Source organism: Eubalaena glacialis, chromosome 9, assembly GCF_028564815.1.
Source record: "Eubalaena glacialis isolate mEubGla1 chromosome 9, mEubGla1.1.hap2.+ XY, whole genome shotgun sequence".
In the NCBI taxonomy this organism is placed as follows: domain Eukaryota; kingdom Metazoa; phylum Chordata; class Mammalia; order Artiodactyla; family Balaenidae; genus Eubalaena; species Eubalaena glacialis.
The window spans coordinates 119480953-119499109 of NC_083724.1; the positions used below are offsets into that span (position 1 = coordinate 119480953).

The 18157-nt window shown below is 42.2% G+C and overlaps 1 protein-coding gene across 1 annotated transcript in view; it reads right to left on the bottom strand.

Annotated features, from left to right (window-relative positions):
- Positions 1 to 18157, bottom strand: part of GALNTL6 (polypeptide N-acetylgalactosaminyltransferase like 6) — a 1192984-nt gene that overhangs the window by 61665 nt on the left and 1113162 nt on the right. The gene's annotated exons all lie outside the window — the stretch shown is intronic.

An 18157-nucleotide genomic window follows, 5' to 3' on the forward strand; every position in this document is an offset into this window, starting at 1 on the left:
TTATTGGCTTGTGCCCGCAAAGGCGGATTTTAGTTGCCCTCCAAATGGACAAAAAAAAAGAAAAGAAATCAGACAACCTCAGGCAGCTCTAGTTAGGAGTTTTCCTAACTGCGAGGGGTGTGAGATGATTAGCCCGAGGCCTTGCATACATTTCTGCTTCTGGCATGGGGTCCAACTGCCAATTAGAGAATTCATCAGAGCCAGTAAAAAAAAAAAAACCCAGCTTGCAATCCTCTCTGCTTTCTCGTCCCTCCTGTTATTTCACGGTGACAAATTCTTTTTCACGTAGAACTACAGGAGCTGGGCCTGGAGCTGATGACATCGTTCTTAGGCATCAAATTGCTTAAACCCTTTCAAGGAACAGTGAGGGATCTTGGAAAGAATGAGGACAAACAAGCTGTTATTCTCCCAGTTACAGCGAGAGAGCCCAGTATTACTAAATTCAAGACTTTGTGTTCTGGTGATGCTGTGTGCCACCGGATGCCCAGGAGAATTTAGTAATTCACTGCACGGTAAAGTCGGGCTAAGGAAGCACCAGGGGGCCAATCTTCTCTGCGGATGGAGCCATGGGGGGAGGGAGCAGGGAGACACGCACGCTCCTTAGGGGCAGGGAGTGTGGGTGTTCAGGGTAGGAAGCTCAGCCCTTTCCCCAGTTTTGAGACTGAGCTAGTAACTTACACACTCTGGGCCTCAGGTTCCTCGCCTGAAGAAGGTACACATAGCAGTATGTCCCTCCATCAGGGGAGTGGTTGTAAGGTTAAGTAAAGTAACACCTGTCAGGGGCTTCCACTAGTACCTGGCTCACAGTAGGCACTATGGCTATTAGAGCTATTGTACCTCGTAGAATAATAATAGCGCAGCATTGGAAGACAGAACGCCTGGGTGTTGGGCTTGGCCGTGGGTGAAATGACTTGTTCTGTGGTCTTGGAGAAGGGCCGTGGCTGCCATGAGGTGTTCTCTGACACTCCTTCACCCCTCGGTGCTGAGCGGTAGAGAGAACACTGCCATGTCTGGAGCATCAGTTCTGATGCCCCAGCTTCATAGGCGGGTGTCCCACAAGCTCTAGTTCTTGTTGTTTTGTGTTCAAATTCCTTATCTTAAGCCCCCAGCTGGTGTGAATATTGACCCTTTCCAGCCTCTCATTTGCACTTAGAAGGTAAAATGAGCAGAACGGCTGGGAACTCGAATAAGACCCAGAAACACCCAGATACGAGTGACTAAAGTAAAAACTAGGGATGTTTAGGAAAATTGCTTTGTCTTAAAAATTGCTGCGGAATCCTAAATAGGGCCTGAAACTGTGCCTAGAGGTCCGCTGGATTTGAAGACAGAGTCTCCAGATACCCTATTCCTAGTGGAATTGTACCCTTTTCTTTTTTCCCCATCACCCCTACCTCCAGCGTCCCCGGGGGGCCTCTCCCACCTCATCCCCCGTGGACTCCTTGGTTAGCACGTGTAGGACTCAGTTAATCAGCAAGATGCAGAGAAGACACAGTGCCACGAAGACTACTCTGATTTCTTGCTTGCCTCTGTGTTCCTTCCTTTCTAAGATTCCTGACGTGGAGAGTGTAAGGATTGTTCTCTGAGGGGTTATTATTATTTGCTATCACTGTGCTGTCTGCCATCCCACTGGCATTGCCTGGTCCAGAACACTTTCTTTTCTCTGACTCCAGTTTGCTTTGACAGATGATCAGAGTCGACGTTGTTTTGCTATAGTCTAGCCCTCGCCACAGACTCTGAGCTGCCCCATTTGTTTGGAGAAAGAAAAGGAAACGTGGTATTTGGAGGTTCCCGCTCTGTCCTGGCACCAGGTACCACATGCACACATAACATCCAAGTATGAGTCTTCAGTATCACTTTGCTGTTTACCTTTCATTCTGACAAATGTTCGGGATGAAATGCGCTCTGTTATCATTTGTCCTTGGACAGTTTTTATGGTTAGCAACAAGGCTCAAAGATAGAATGGGGAAAAAATTGGTTGATAATATTAAAACTTTATTTGTGTTCAAATTAGATTTTTGGCTGTAGTTTCAACCTTTCTCCTATATTCCAATTATTATGTAAAGTGAAAATATTTAATTTTCACCTACTTTGTGCTTCTCTCATAAACAAAAATGAATAAAGATAAGAAAATAGCAAAAAGCAGAGGCAAAGAGCAGAGGTAAATTACCCAGGAATAATGAGAAAGTGATTTATTAAGTGGAGACATGCCTTAAAATTTTTGATAGCTTGCAAGAAAGATTTGTCACTAAGAAATCTATTTGACTTGGGTAAATAAGCACTTTTAGACTATAAATGCTGTGAAGTTAGGGATAGATAGTGTTTTGGGTTTTGTTTTAAATTGAAAGGCCCTAGCACATGTGTGTGCTCATCTAGGCATGCTGATTGTGGAGTTAAGAAAAGACCATTTATAAAATGAATATGAAGAAATTCCTAGTGTGTGCTTTTATCTATTGATAAAAGCACAGAAATAAAAACAATATTTTAAAAAGCACTGTTGCTAAAGGGTAGATATTTGTTGCTTTGGGTTTTTGAAATAGAAATAGGAATTATTGTGAAAACTCAAAGAGGAACTGACCAGTTCAGATGCGTTCAATTGGAAATGGCTGCAAGGGTCAGGATGAATGTTTGCCAGAATAGATGACGTGAATAAGTGAAAGAGGCAGGAGACGGCAAGTTGGAAGATTGTCAGCAACATCAGGGAAGCTGCAGGGTAGTTAACCTGGGAACCAAGCAGGTAGCTTTTGCCTTATCACGTCCTGTTCAAATCGAAATACTTGACTGAAAGTTAGGTTTGCTGATTTCCCAAACACTCCAAGGAAAGCAGGAAGATCATGGACATACTCCAGGGATAATGAATGTCAAATCATCGAGCCCTTTTGCGGTAGCTTTCAGGAGATGGGGAAAGAGAACCAGCACAATAATTGCAAAAACTAATTGCCAGTGTCTCTCCAGAAAGGAGTGTTACATGAACATTTTGACATACATGTGAATCCTGACCGTTTTAATGTTCTGATGATTCATCAGACATCCTCCACTGCAGATGCTCTGTTCTCTGAATGGAGTTTCCCGCCAGGAGGAAACTTTCTGAAGTGTCAATTATTATAGTCAAGGGACAGTCTAGAGCAGTCCAGGTGACTGGCCAAATAATATCATTCTGAAGGCATTGTTCCAGAAATAACAATACACTATGTGTATTGACAATACACTGACAATACATAATGACAATACACTGTCATTATGTATCAGTACTTAGTTTTGGGGAAACCATTGGAACCTCAGCTGAGAAGTGTTATAAGCAGTTGCAAGAAGCATTTCATTAGTCTTTCATAGATTGTAGAATAAATCCACCCACTGCAGGAAATAGAACAATCACATACGGGAACACATGTATCTATACACTCAAATACGTGGAGGTGACGGGGTAGGAGCAAAGCACTATTTCTCACTTAAACAGTCATCGCTGGGTGCACAGGGACAAAATCGTGAAACTGACATCCCAATAACACATCTTGCCCGAGATAGTAACAAAGAGAAAAGGAAATCAATCTGAGTTGGCCCATCTCTCCTGAGATTGAATAAACGTTGGTGATGGTGCTAAGATGTTAAAAATTAGTTATAAGAGGAAAGAAAGAAGGAAGTACGGACACTGGGAGATCTATACGTGCAATCATTCTTTCCCAAACTATCAGGAGTTGGGTATAAAAGTTGCCTTATGTATGTGGAGCTAGGTGTTAGCTGGGATTCCTGGTTTTTGAGACTTAAATGAAATTGCATTAACCCCAAATGACACATTCCTGTCTTCCTTAAGATTTGTGTGGCTTCCCAGGGATGTGGGTTCACACGTTCATCCTTCACTTCGATGTCCTGTTCGGGGATCGTTCCTTCTTTCCTGCTGGCATACTGCCCGGGCTTGCTCACTACCTCGGTCATGCCGAGCTGAGTGGGTCACACACCCACTCTTCCTCACCTCTCAAACACGTCTCGGGTAGATCAGCGAGGCCTAGACTTGGAAGATGTGAGGGCAGTGGCAGAGACGAAGCTGACACAGGAAGATGGAAGCTCTGACTTCCTTCATATTCTTTAGCTCCTATAGAGAATTTCTGCCTAGACAAAATTTCCTCCCTGTCCTTTGGCCTCCTGACATGTGCTGTCCTCAGAATTTCCCTCTTATGCCTCTTCTGCAGGGCTGTACCAGAATATGTCACTCCTTCTTCCTTTTCATGCCGAGTAAGTCAGCTTTCTCACTATCTGTCTCTGCTTCTCCTGGCCAGACGCTGAGGCTTACCTTTCCATAACCAACAAGTCCTTTCCAGGTGTTTTGCTAAACAAAGGTCATTCCCCTAAAAGAAATTAAACAGCTGGTTCTTGAATTACGCCACCCAACTTTTGGTCGCATACTGGTTGGCTGCCTGCTGTTGAAGACATTCCACAGTAGGTCCCTAACTGTCCTCTCCAGTTTTATTCTCCTCCACGGAACTCTGCTCGGGAGATCTGCTCTGGTCATTGCCACTCCTTGTTAATGAAACAAGGAGGCCACTGGACTGAGGTGGCTCTAATGCCTTGGTGGTCTGTGTAAGCAAACCGAAATGTAGCTTGTAAACGCCTCCAGGTTACAAGATCAAAACCTAAGGCCAGGGGCTTCCCTGGTGGCACAGTGGTTAAGAATCCACCTGCCAATGCAGGGGACACAGGTTCGAGCCCTGGTCCGCAAAGATCCCACATGCTATGTCGCAACTAGGCCCGTGTGACATAACTACTGAGCCTGTGCTCTAGAGCCCACGAGACACAGCTACTGAGCCCGCGTGCCACAACTACTGAAGCCCGCGTGCCTAGAGCCCGTGCTCTGCAACAAGAGAAGCCACCGCAATGAGAAGCCCGTGCACCGCAACAAAGAGTAGCCCCCGCTCACCGCAACTAGAGAAAGGCTGCACGCAGCAACGAAGACCCAACGCAGCCCAAAATAGATAAATTAAAAACAAACAAAAAAAACACCTAAGGCCAGCCCATCACAACCAGCCAACCAGCTTTCAGCTACAGCCCATCAATGATTTCCTTCCTTTGCTTCTGCTTTTTCTCTGATCTGTGTAAGTCTTTCCCCAGCTCCTGTGGGTGGAGCATTTCTAACCACTTCCTGCCTGGCGCTGACTAATTTGAATTGATTTTTGCTTAGATAAACTCTTAAAAATTTTGTCTCATTTTATCTTTTTATGCAGGGAACCTACTTATACTAAAGAATTTATCCGGAATTCAAATTTAACTGGGCGCCCTGTATTTTTATTTGCTGAATCTGGCAACCCTACTCCCGACGTCCATGAGAGGCATATAATATATGCTCCATGAATGTTTTTGAATTGATTAAGTGGCTGTACATGCAGAGTCTGGCATGTTTTGATGCTGTTGCCAATACAGAGTGAATGCTTTGCTTCGGTGGAAATTATTCCAGAGAAGCTTCAAGCTCTCTGCAGAGAAGCCTGCTATGACGCACAGTTGACCTAAATATGTTTCCCGGTCCCACTGCTTTTCTGTCTCTAACGGGGGTGGGGTGTCCTGCTGGCCTTCTATCTGTGAAGCAAGCAGGGGGGGCAGCCACGGGCTCATGACAACAGCAGTGCTCACGGGTAGCTAGAGGTGAGTGTGCCACGTGGCTGGAACTGACAATTTATGGCTCACTGTTGGTTAAACTCAGTCTGAAAATAAGTAGGTGAAGACCTCTGTCTCTGCACCTCTGGGCTGAGCTCCATCCCGGCTCCTAGTGTAGTGTGGACAAAGGGGAGTTGGGGGAGAGGCTTCAATCCCATTCAAGGTGGGTCCAAGAGGTTTTCACCTGCTAGGGTTGTACCCAGCATCGGACTCCTGTAACAGAGGAAGGTAGCTCCTGTGGCTGAGGAATACATTTATTTTCTGGTGTAGGAAGCAAATGAAGGATTTCTCTATTTCTCTGTTTTCAAAAGCTGCAGCCCTTTGTACTTCTTGAATGACAAATGAAGTAAAAATTGCTATGCTGAGCACCTCTGTGCACGTGACATTGAGAGCCTCCTCTGTTTTTATGTCACCCCCTGTGGTTCCTTGTGTAACAACAAGCCCCCCTATTCAACCCAAAGTGGTATTAACGTCTCCCTTCTCTGTGTTGCCCAAGTAATTATTAACTCACTTAACACATTCACCCCTGTAGTAGAGATCTTTAGAATTCAAGTCGTTTTCAGTGCATTCTCCAGTGCTACATCGTTCCTTAATTCTAATACTCATCGGGTCTTTGAATTGATATTTTACCAGGAACACTTAATCACTTTGCTACCTCAGTCATAAGAACAGATTTCAGCTTTGACTGATCATCTTCATCATAAAGCATGAAGAAAGTAGATATTTCTATTAAGCCTGCTGCTTCACCAAATGACACAAGTCTTATCCACTAATTTTTTTTTTTTCCCCAGCAACACTTTAGACCCTATGGCTCCATTATCCTGAAAAGTCAATGCCTATTCTGTTTCTGAACGTGTTATCTGGGGGCTGATTGTCTCTCCAGCCGGAAGGCTACCCCGTGCATGTGAATTACCTGGGCCACCTCACCTCAGTCACGTGTTTCTACTTCTTTGTGCCGAGTGCAATCATACGTGCCCACTGGTGTGACCCCAGTGCACACGCTGCGCTTGAGTCAATGTTAAGCTATTGTATTATGGTGGCTTGAGTAACAGATTTCTCTTTCTTCAGCTGTCATTTTTTCCGGTGGTTTTTCCAGAAACTGCTGATAACCAGCAAAGCCAGTCTCACCAGCAAGGTGTGTATTTGTCAGAGTCGCTTCTCCAGCAAGGAATCGCACCACTCTCCCATGACTCTGAAACTTCTGCTTTGATTGAAATGCATTTCTTTTCTCCTCTTTGTAGCTTAAGAGCACTTCACTAGCTTCTGAGTCCTGCCCCAAAGCCCTCTTATCACTGATGATGTGATAAATGTCATCGCGGCTACAGCTCAAAAGAGGATCTTTTTCAGAGAGCCTCAACTCAACACAATTATTTACCCCAGCGCTATTTTTCTCTGATCTAGAGACTCTTTGAAGTCAGTGGGATGCCTTCAGCCTGAGGAGAGGATGGCTAATCTAGTCCTAAAAAGAGGCTTCTCTGACAGGCAATTTCCTCTCTCTTCTTCCCCAAGGCTGTGCAGGCTGTCTGCAAGTGGTTACATGCTCTTGGCTGTTTTGATATAATTTAATTATATCTCTATTATATTTTTTGGCCGAATATTTTGGATATTTATGGTAGTGTTTCTGATAGCATTTGATGTAGGCTTTAGATATAGAACAAACAAAAAATAACTCCCCAAATTATTTAACTACATATCTTATTAAAAATGCACGTAAACCTAATTTAAAAATGGTTTTATTGAGGAATAATTGATAGGCAATAAACTACTCGTGTTTAAAGTGTACAATTTGGTATACTTTGACATGTGTATGTATTACTGAAACCATCATTGCAATCAAGATAATGAACATATCCATCACCTCCAATCGTTTCCATATGCCTCTTTGAAATCTCTCTTCCCATCTCCTTTCTTAGGCACTTCTACCATCCCCAGGCAATCACTGATCTATTAAAAAAATTTTTTTATTAAGACTTTATGTCTTTAGAGCAGTTTTTGGTTCACAGGAAAGTTGAGGGGCAGGGGCAGAGATTTCCCACATGTGCCCTGCCGCCAGAGACGCATAGCCTCTCCCACTATCCATATTCCCACAGAGTGGCGCATGTATTACAGGAACACACTATAATCACACAAAGTCCACAGTTTACATTAAGAGTCACCCTTGGTGTTATACACTGATCTACTTTTCATCACTATAATTTAGTTTGCATTTTCTAGAATTTTAAATATAATCATAAAGTACGTGCTTTTTGTCTGGCTTCTTTCACCAAGTGTAATTATTTTGAGGTTCACCCACGTAGTTGCATGTACTACTTTTTATTATATTTTATAGACTACATATGGATAGACCACAATTTGTTTATCCATTTACGTGTTGATGGGCAACACAGAAATACAAAAGATCATAAGAGACTACTATGAAATATTATATGCCAGCAAATTGGACAACCTAGAATAAACTGATAAATTTCTAGAAATGTATAATCTATCAACACTGAACCATGATGAAATAGAAAATCTGAACAGTCTGATTACTAGTAAGGAGATGGAACGGGTAATCAAAAACGTTCCAACAAGCAAAAGTCCAGGACCAGTGGCTTCACTGGTGAATTCCACCAATTATTCAAAAAAGAATTGGTACCAATTTTTCTCAAACTCGCTCAAAAAATAGAAGAGAACTCTTCCAAACTCATTTTACGAGGCCAGCATTACCCCGATACCAAAACCAGACAAGGATGCCACAGGAAAAGAAGAATTACAGGCTGACGTCCCTGATGAACATAGATACAAAATTCCTCAACAAAATATTAGCAAACCAAAATCAGCAATACATTCAAAGGATCATATACCATGATCAAATGGGATTTATTCCAGGAATGCAGGGATGGTTCAACATTTGCAAGTCAGTGTGATATACCACATAACAAAATAAAGGATAAAGAAATCATATGATCATCTCAATAGATGCAGAAAAAGCATTTGATAAATTTAACATACATTTATAATAAAACCTCTCAGCAAAGTGGGTATAAAGGGAGTGTTCCTCAACATAATAAAGGCTATATATGACAAGCCCACAGCCAATATCATACTCAACAGTGAAAAGCTGAAAGGATTTCTTTTAAGATCAGGAGCAAGACAAGGATTTCCACTCTCATCACTTTTATTCGACATAGTATTGGAAGTGCTAGCCACAGCAATTAGATAAGGAAAAGAAATAAAAGGAATCCAGATTGGAAAGGAAGAAGTAAAACTGTCACTATTTGCAGATGACATGATACTACATATATAAAATCCTGAAGACTCAATTAAAAAACTGTTAGAACTAATACATAAATTCAGTAAAGTTGCAGGATACAAAATCAATACACAAAAGTCTGTTGCATTTCTATACACTAATAATGACCTATCAGAAAGAGAAATTTAAAAAGAATCTCATTTACAATTGCATCAAAAGAATAAAATACCTAGGAATAAATTTAGCCAAGACCTGTATATCGAAAACTGTAAGATATTAATGAAAGAAACTGAAGAAGACACAAATAAATGGACAGATATTCCATTCTCTTGGATTGGAAGAATTTAACAAACATAACTCTGAAATATTACAGGTTTGGTCCAGACCACCACAAAGAAGCAACTATCAAAATAAAATGAGTCACATGAATTTTTTGATTTCTCAGTTCATATAAAAGTTATGTTTACGCTATACTATAGTGTAAAGTTATTATTTACACTATAGTATATACTATACTATGCTATACTTTATACTATACTATAAAGTTATTGTTTACACTATACTGTAGTCTATTAAGTGTGCAATAGCATTATGTATAAAAAACAATGTACATACCTTAATTAAAAGTACTTTTTTGCTAAAAAGTGCTAATCATCATCTGAGCCTTCAGCAAGTCATAACCTTTTGGCTAGTGGAGGGTCTTGCCTCGATGTTGATGGCTGCTGACTGGTCAGGGCGGTGGTTGCTGAAGGCTGGGGTAGCTGTGACAGTTCCTTAAAATAAACAACAGTGGAGTCTGCCACATCGATTGACTCTTCCTTTCACAAATGATTTCTCTGTAGCATGACATGCTGTTGGATAGCATTTTACCCACAGTAGAACTTCCTTCAAAACTGGAGTCAGTCTTCTCAAACCCTGCCACTGCTTTATCAGCTGAGTTTATGTCATTTTATAAATCCTTTGTTGTCATTTCAACAATCTTCACAGCATCTTCACCAGGAATAGATTCCATCTTAAGAAACTACTTTCTTTGCTCATCCCCAAGAAGCAACTCCTCATCCGTTCAAGTTTTATCATGAAACTGCAGCAATTCAATCACATCTTCAGGCTCCACTTCTAATTCTAGTTGTCTTTCTATTTCTACCACATCTCCCCCTACTTCCTCTACTGAAGTCTTGAACCCCTCAAAGTCATCCCTGAAGGTTGGAATCAACTTCTTTCAAACTCCTTTTTAACGCTGATATTTTGACCTCTTCCCATGAATCATGAATGTTCTTAATGGCAACTAGAATGGTGAATTCTTTCCAGAAAGTTTTCCATTTGCTTTGCCCGGATCTATCAGAGGAATCACCATCTATGGCAGCTATAGCCTTAGGAAATGTTTTTCTTAAATAATAAGACTTGAAAGGAGAAATTACTCCTTGATCCATGGGCCACAGAATGAACGTTGTGTTAGCAGGCATGAAAACAACATTAATCTCATTGTTCGTCTCCATCAGAGCTCTTGGATGACCAGGTGCATTGTCAATGAGCAATAATATTTTAAAAAGCATCTTTTTCTTGAGCAGCAGGTCTCAACAGTGGGCTTTAAATATTCAGTAAACCATGTTGTAAACAGAGGTGCTCTCTTTTCATCTTTCATAGTTTCTGTGGGTCAGGAACTTGGGAGTGGTTTGGCTAGGCAATGTGGCTTGTATTTCTCATGAGTTTCAGTTGGATTTTGGCTGACGAGCCAGTCATCTTAAGCCTCAAAGGGGGCTGGAAGATCTTCCAAAGTGGCTCCCTCACGTGTCTGGCAAACCGGTGCTTGCTATTGGTAAGAGGACTCAGTTTCCTCCATATGGGCCTCTTTACAGGGCTGCGTGAGTTTCCATGTCATGACATGGTGGCAGGCTTCCCCCAAAGCCAGCCATCCAAGAGATCAAGGTGGAAGCTGCAATGCCTTTTATGACCTAGCCTCAGAAGAAAAATAGGATGATAGGGCAAAAAAAACATGCTTTCTATTTTGTTTTGTCTTATTTTTCTCATCCCTTAAGACCGTATTTGGCTGAGATTGAGGGTCAGAACATGATGGAATTATTTTTCATGACCTAAAAAAAAATTATGAGAAAGTGGAGATAACCAGTTGTTGTGGGAATTGTTGAAGGGATCCCGATAGAAACAGAGATCTCTGTGTTCCAGTGAGGACGTATGGCCCACAACTAGATGATGGCCGGCCTGTCCGAGTCTATCCAGGACCCAAACAAGTTCTGGCACGTTGAGGACCGAAGCGCTGGTTCCTCCAGAGGCAACACCAGAAGCTAGAAGTTGATGCTGTTACTGGGAATGATGGTGGTGGTGTGGCTTCTCCAATGACTTTACAGTGGGGGGGGGGTGGGTGGGCAGAGGCAAGCGGGAGTGCAAGGCAAAGGGCAGATCTCGCATGATGCAGAGTGGAGACGTCCTCTGACAAACAGGTATGTGAGCACGCAGAGGAAGACTTTGGGGGCGTCTAGAGACACCTGGGGATGATCGGAAGGGCGTTCACCTGGCAGTCAAGCCCATGGTGTCTCCTGCTATCACAACGTGAGTGCAAAGGACAGTGTGATCTCATTTGTGGATGATGATTATTGATACATTTGCTATATATATCGCATATCATGTACATATGTCACGACCAGCATCTTCTAAGCATCAGCCAAGGAGAGTATCTAGTGTTTTGTTCCTCCACAAGAACACCCACAGCAAGCAGTCCAGCAAATTGTGATGGAACTAAATGGTGCTGAAGCATTGTTCTATCTGTTATTAGAAGACCCTGTTTTAGTTTCCATACTTTCAAAAAAGGCCAAAAAAATATCTTAATGTTTTTAACAGCTCACACAGGGTTCTTAAGTTGAAAACTACATCTGTTCAAAGTTTAGGCAATCTGTGAAATTTTATTTTTATAAACCATTTTCAAAATTAGAACACCAAGAGCATCCGGACACCACAAAGCTGCCCATTGGTTTCTGACCATTTCTCAGTTTATAGAGTAGCAAGTGGAACTGTTTTCTCCACCTCAAATGACATTAGAAAGGAAATGTGCTTGGGCTGGAATTGTAGTTGGAGATGGAATTCTTGCCATGAACTAATAAGCAACTGGAAACAAGGGTGATTAGAATGGAAATGACACAGCAGAGGCCTCCAGCCGCATCACTCTGCATTTACACATCTCAGGGTAAGAAGCTAATTCCCCTGAATGAGTCCCTCTCAGCCAGGCGCTCCTGCGATTTCATCGTCCAGTTGAGGTCCCAAAAGGCAGAGTCATAAAGCAGCCAGGGCTGCTCCCTCTTCCAAGAGTTGCATTTTTGGTTATGGAGATTATGGCAAACTTGTGGGAGTTTTGGTGAAAAGTACGTAGAGGAAATAAGAAGAAGACCAAACTAAAAGTTAGTTTTGAGAAGTTTGGTGGGAAATTGCTGAATTTTAAAGTAATGTTGTCTTCACCTCGCATATTTTGTTCACGAAACTTTCAAATGGTAAGAGACTGCACCCGTCAGTGATTTGCTACTTCCCTTTCTTTTTCGGTGTCTATGTTTGGTATGAAAATTCTATGCTTTACCTCCATATTGTTTAAGCATTTTACAGACAAAGTGTGATTCTGTTGTTTTTTTGTTAAATGAACAGCTAAAAAACATGGATACTTAAAATTCTCAGACCATTGGGGTAGGAATTAAGGGAGCAAGTGAGGGTCAAGCCGTGGGGAACACATGTGTGTTTCACGTTTTCCCATCTCCTCTCCCTAGGTCCTTGGCAGATGGAATAGTTTTACTTTTCCTTATTTTCCTCACGTGCAAAACAAGCGGTAGAAAAAGAGGCATCATTGAAGGTTAGTATGAGTGCTGTACAGGCAGAAACTTATCTCTAGTGGGGAATGTCCTTGGGTGAGGTGACATTCTGTTACAAAGGAGAGGCTTGATTTAATTAAAAGGTCCAATGCTCTTGGTTTAGGATATGGGGCAAGCTCTATGCATTTCCGCCTGGCACACGGTGGGCACTTGATAAATATTTATTGAAGAATTTCTGCAGCCTGAGCCTTCTTTGTGGCTAGAGATGACATTTATCTTCATAACCGGCAATGGACTCATCAAATCTCAATGATTTATTGAACCATTATTGTCACATAATAAAGTTATGATTGATTTTTAGGGAGGCTAACAGGAAAAATGATGAAATATTATTTATGGAAGATGCTTGAATTTTTAAATAAAAAGTTCAATATGGAGATTCCTCAAAAAATTAAAAATAAAACTACAGTAGGATCCAGCTTATCCCTCTTCTGGGTATTTTTCCGAAGAATATGAAAACACTAATTCGAAAAAATATATGCACCCTTATGTTCATTGCAGCATTATTTACAATAGCCAAGATACAGAACAAGGTAAGTGCCTATCAACAGATGAATGGATAAAAGAGATATGGTATATATACACAATGGAATATTACTTAGCCATAAAAAGATGAAATTTTGCCCTTTGTCACATGGATGGACCTTAAAGTTATTATGCTAAGTGAAACAAGACAGACAAAGATGGACAAACACTGTGTGATTTTACTCATATGTGGAACGTACAAAACAAACAGACATACAAAAAACAAAATAAATGAACAAGCCAAACCAAAGAAAAACAAACACGTAGACTCAGAGAACAGGGTAGTGGTTACAGAGGGGAAATGGGGGCAAAATGAGTAAAGGGGACCAACTGCATGGTGATTGATGGAAACTAAATCTTTGGTGGTGGGCACTGTAGTGAATACAAAAGTAGAAATATAATGCTGTACACACGAAACTTATATAATGTTATAAATCAGTTTTACCTCAATAAAAAATAAATTTAAAAAGTTCCATCTAAATAGGAGATATTATATTTTAAAATATGGCCGGGAGGGGAGAGAAACACATGATAGCAGTAGGTGAATCATCTTTAGTTCTTGCCACGAGTACTGGACAGACTTATTGCCCTTTTGGTTACACTGTGAGGAAGAATTTGAAATAGTTATTGTTTTGAGAGGAATTGCATCTGCACAGAAGTCCTAGCCATTTATGAAAGCTGTCTTTTGGGAAGAATTCATTATTTTCTGCTCTTTGAGGGAAAGCCCATGATAGGCCACCGTGTCCCCAAACTCAAGGACAGTTTCAAACGAAGCCTCTGAATCCTGCAGCTTTCAGAGAAGTTGGACGAAGTGCTGGCTGCTGTTGGCGGCCAAGGTAGTGGTGCTGCAGCTCTATTTGCTGGGCAGCTTCGTGAGAATCAACTGATTTACAGTCACGAGGGGGGAAAGGTCACTTTGTGGGAGAGTCGATTTCCCATTCATCACCACACTTGATTGCCTTCTTGGCGATTTCATTTTCTGACATCAAACTAGTCCTTTTGGTTTTGTTCATGCTTTCCCTCAACTGATATATTTTTCTGAGATAAACAAGGGACATATCTGCATATGTCAGATATTATTTTCTGTTGCATCTACTCCAGGCAGGGTAGCCGACACCACGTTGCACAGAGAGGATCACTCGCTGATTGACTTGGGGTGGTCTGGCTTCGACCGGGAAGCCCTCCTCCCCCCCCCCTCCTCCTCCCCCCTCCCCTTCCTCCTCCCCCCTCCCCCTCCCCCTCCCCCCCTCCTCCCTCACCTCCTCCTTCTCCTCCTCCATTCCTTCTTCTACCCCCACCAGCTCCGAGGGTCTGAGATGATCTATGGGGTCAGCAGGGCTGGATGTCCCCAGGGATGTGACACTGGGAGAAAGGCATCTTGGGACATACATTAGGAAGTCATTTCACAGCTGACAGAGGCAAAGCAACTCTTGTCCCTCAGACCTCAGATTGCACCTTTGTGCCCACGAAGCACAATAACCGTAGGAAATCTTCAAAAGTCACCGTATTCTGCTAAGAAGCCCTAAGTAAATATATAAAGTCAAAATATCTGTATCGTGCATGTGGATCACAGTGTAGCCTATAGGATCCTTAAATATCATTTGTTAATATGGAACATATATCACTATATATATGAAATTATGCTGTATATTATTCAGGAGACCTGCTTTCTCTTCTGTTAAATCATAATGCCAACCATACCGTTATAATCTCTGTACAAACGTTTATAAGTAAACTAGGTAAGATACAGATCTCATTCCATAGTGAGTCTGATGGTTTTTACTTAACTCTTCTCACCCTCATGATGTTCTGATTGTCAAATACAGATTGTGGGGCTGCGTGGATTTACTGTCACAGTTGGCACTGTTTGTTATGAGAAGTTAAGATTTGTGCTTAACTTGTTCAGCATTTATACTTCCAGGGCCTAGCACAGTGCCAGGCATGGGATTTTTTTTTTTTTTTTTTAAATGAAAATTGATTAGTAAAGAAAATCTGGCAAAATCTGGTTTTTGTGGGCTCTCAGAATTCTGGACGGGAAGTCCATGCACGTCTCCCAGGTCTGGCTCTCCCCGAGCCTGTGTGCAGGCTTATGACCTTATGACCCAGCTTATCTAAATCCAGCCTCAGCATCTCTCCCTTCCTCTCATCCCTGTATCTGTACCTTTGTGTCTCAGATGTGGCGACGAAAACTTTGCAGTCACATCTGACCTCTCTATTCTTGCGCAGGGTGGCAAATCAATGAAAATCTCCCAGGAAGTTTTCTTTACAGATGCTTCTTGCATTCAAAATGTTACTTTCTTTAGTCTTTCTCTCCTTTAATATTTACCTGTTGGTTGATCTTTCCTTTTACCCCCTCTATTTTTACCCTGGCACTTCCTGTTCAAAACCCCCGAGGGCTTCCCTGCAGTGGGTAAGGGAAAGGTATGCACCTTGGTCTGCATTCTGGCTCCACTGCACCATCCCAGTTTAACTGCGGCAGCCCAAACGCAGTCCTTTGTCACTCTCTGTGCTCGCTCATTCCTACCTGGCCCTTTGCTCCTGCTGGGGCTCCCCCAGGACTCCCAGCCACGCCAGTTTGTTGCGAGCATTGGACAGACACAGTCCCAGCTCTGCTTGCGGGACGTTTCATCTCCATCCCCTTTAACAATCCATTATTGTGGGGATTTGACTTTGGCTTTATAGCTCTTGTCCTGAAATTTGGACAGTGGTTGCCATGACATGCAAGATGAAATTTAAAAAAGAACAGTTATCGATCTTACGTCAATGGCAAAACACAGAAGGATACAATCCCCCAGTTTGGGCATCCCTTACAGACTCAGGGTGAGGGTCGGGTCCTGCTTTGTCTCCTGTGCAGCCGAGTAAGCCTCTATGTCACCAGTCTCAGGTCCAATGGCATGATTGCCCCAAACACACTGGCATTCACAGGGAAGTCTGAGGTGCCCGAAATGGCTTCTGCAGAGCGCGTGGCTCATGACACAGCCTGTCGCAGTGAAGGGTCTCCTCGGAGGGTCTCCACCGAGGGTCTCCCCCCTCTGCCACTCAGCCACTTGGCTGTTCACGCCTCCTTGTAAAGGACAGTCAGTGCCATCCCAAGGAGGGGATGTCTGTCACCTCGGCCCTGGGGACTTTCTGGTCCCCCTGCAGCACTAGGGGTGGGCAGCCCTTCCCTCAGGGACTGGCCATTTGCTCCTGGTGAGAAGGTATCACAGCTGTGCCCGGTGTACTGACATTGGACCCCGAGCTAACATGGTAAAACATTTGGTTTTACTCATGACATGTGGACACTCTGATTCCCTGATGAAGCTGAATTGTAGGGCACAATGTCCCAGAACTTTGCATTTTGTGGGAATTGACATAGAGAGGCTAATTTTTATTCTTGCCAAATAAGGGCATTAATAAAAATCTACCATCTCCTATACTGTCATAAGAGGAAAAAAAAAAAGCCTAAGATTGCTGCATAAAAAGGTGTTATTAAATGGAATAGATTTAGCTTTGTGATTCTCATTTTTCTCAGTTCACTGAGGCTAGGTGAAAAGTGGGTCAGGAACTGGTCCACCGGTTCTGAGTTTGGGAACCACGATTCTGTGAACCATGTTCATCTAACTGAAGTATCCTTGAAGGTCCTCTTTCAGTTCAGCAGCTAATGTACCCCATCCCCTCCTCTTCCCGCTACCACACGCATCTTTACAACACATTTGAACAACTATTCGTATTTGCTGTCTTGGATTGTCCTCTAATGGTTTCGTGTGTGGATATCTTGTCTCTTCCAGCCAGACTGTAATGCTACGTAGATAGAAGGCACTGACTAGCTAATTATTTGAACTTATTTCTATGATACATGCTGGTTTGCTATTTAGAGGACTGCAGGCTATTCACGTGTGTGTGTGTGTGTGTGTGTGTGTGTGTGTGTGTGTGTGGTGTGTGTTGTGAAAGTCAGCTGGAGTCCTCTATTTTCATCGGTACATAAAAGAAGGGTGCACATTTCTGAAGAATTAAATGAGCTTTGTGATAAGAAAATAAGCCTGTGGAGTTTTCTCCATCTTTCTCTCCGTTTCCTGCAAGGCTGGAAGGATGAACTCCCTATTGTGTGGACCTGGCCCTGCATTTGAGCATCTGTAAAGTCTCCTCATTTTGATGATTCAGTGATAATGCAGGGTGTAGCAGGTAGTTGAGATTCTCCCACAAAATATCAGAATTGTTTTTGATTTTAATATGTCTTTTTATTTAAAAAAATCATAAAATGTTTCTTAGAGTGACAGCTGAGCCTCAATATTTATGACTTTCTGATTGCTCTAGCAGTTTAGAAAAAAAATAAAAAGGAGCCCTCAAGTAAAATTTAAGTGGAAAAGATTAAAATTCAGAATTATGGACTTTTTTTCATTTGAATAAATCCTCACTCTTTGCTGGAAATTTTATGTGCCAGCCCATTTCCCTATAGTTGACAGTCTTTGAAGAAGGACTTAATTTCTTTCTTTGAAGTATATGAACAGAGTTATTTTTTGAAGATCCGCACAACTGCCTCCCACCCCCCAGCTTCTAGACTCTACTTTTGGCTGCAAACCAAGCACACACACCACCCATCTTGCAAATAAAAGATTCAGTTTGGGACACAAGCGTGGAGTGTATGAGTGAGTGAAATGGACAAATGATGGAACATCATTATCTTCGGGATATTTTAAACTGCTGCTACTTATGATATCCACACAGCTGATTTATGGTATGTGCTCAGAACTGTTCAGTCATATCCCTTTTTGGGAGTTCATGAGTTTTCAGATTCAGATGCATTAAGTCTTATGCCTAAATTAAATCATATTTCCTTACCCCCAATGCAGCTCTTTAATCACTTTGTGATTTTGTGATTGGTTTCTTTTCTTCAAATAATATGTTTCTC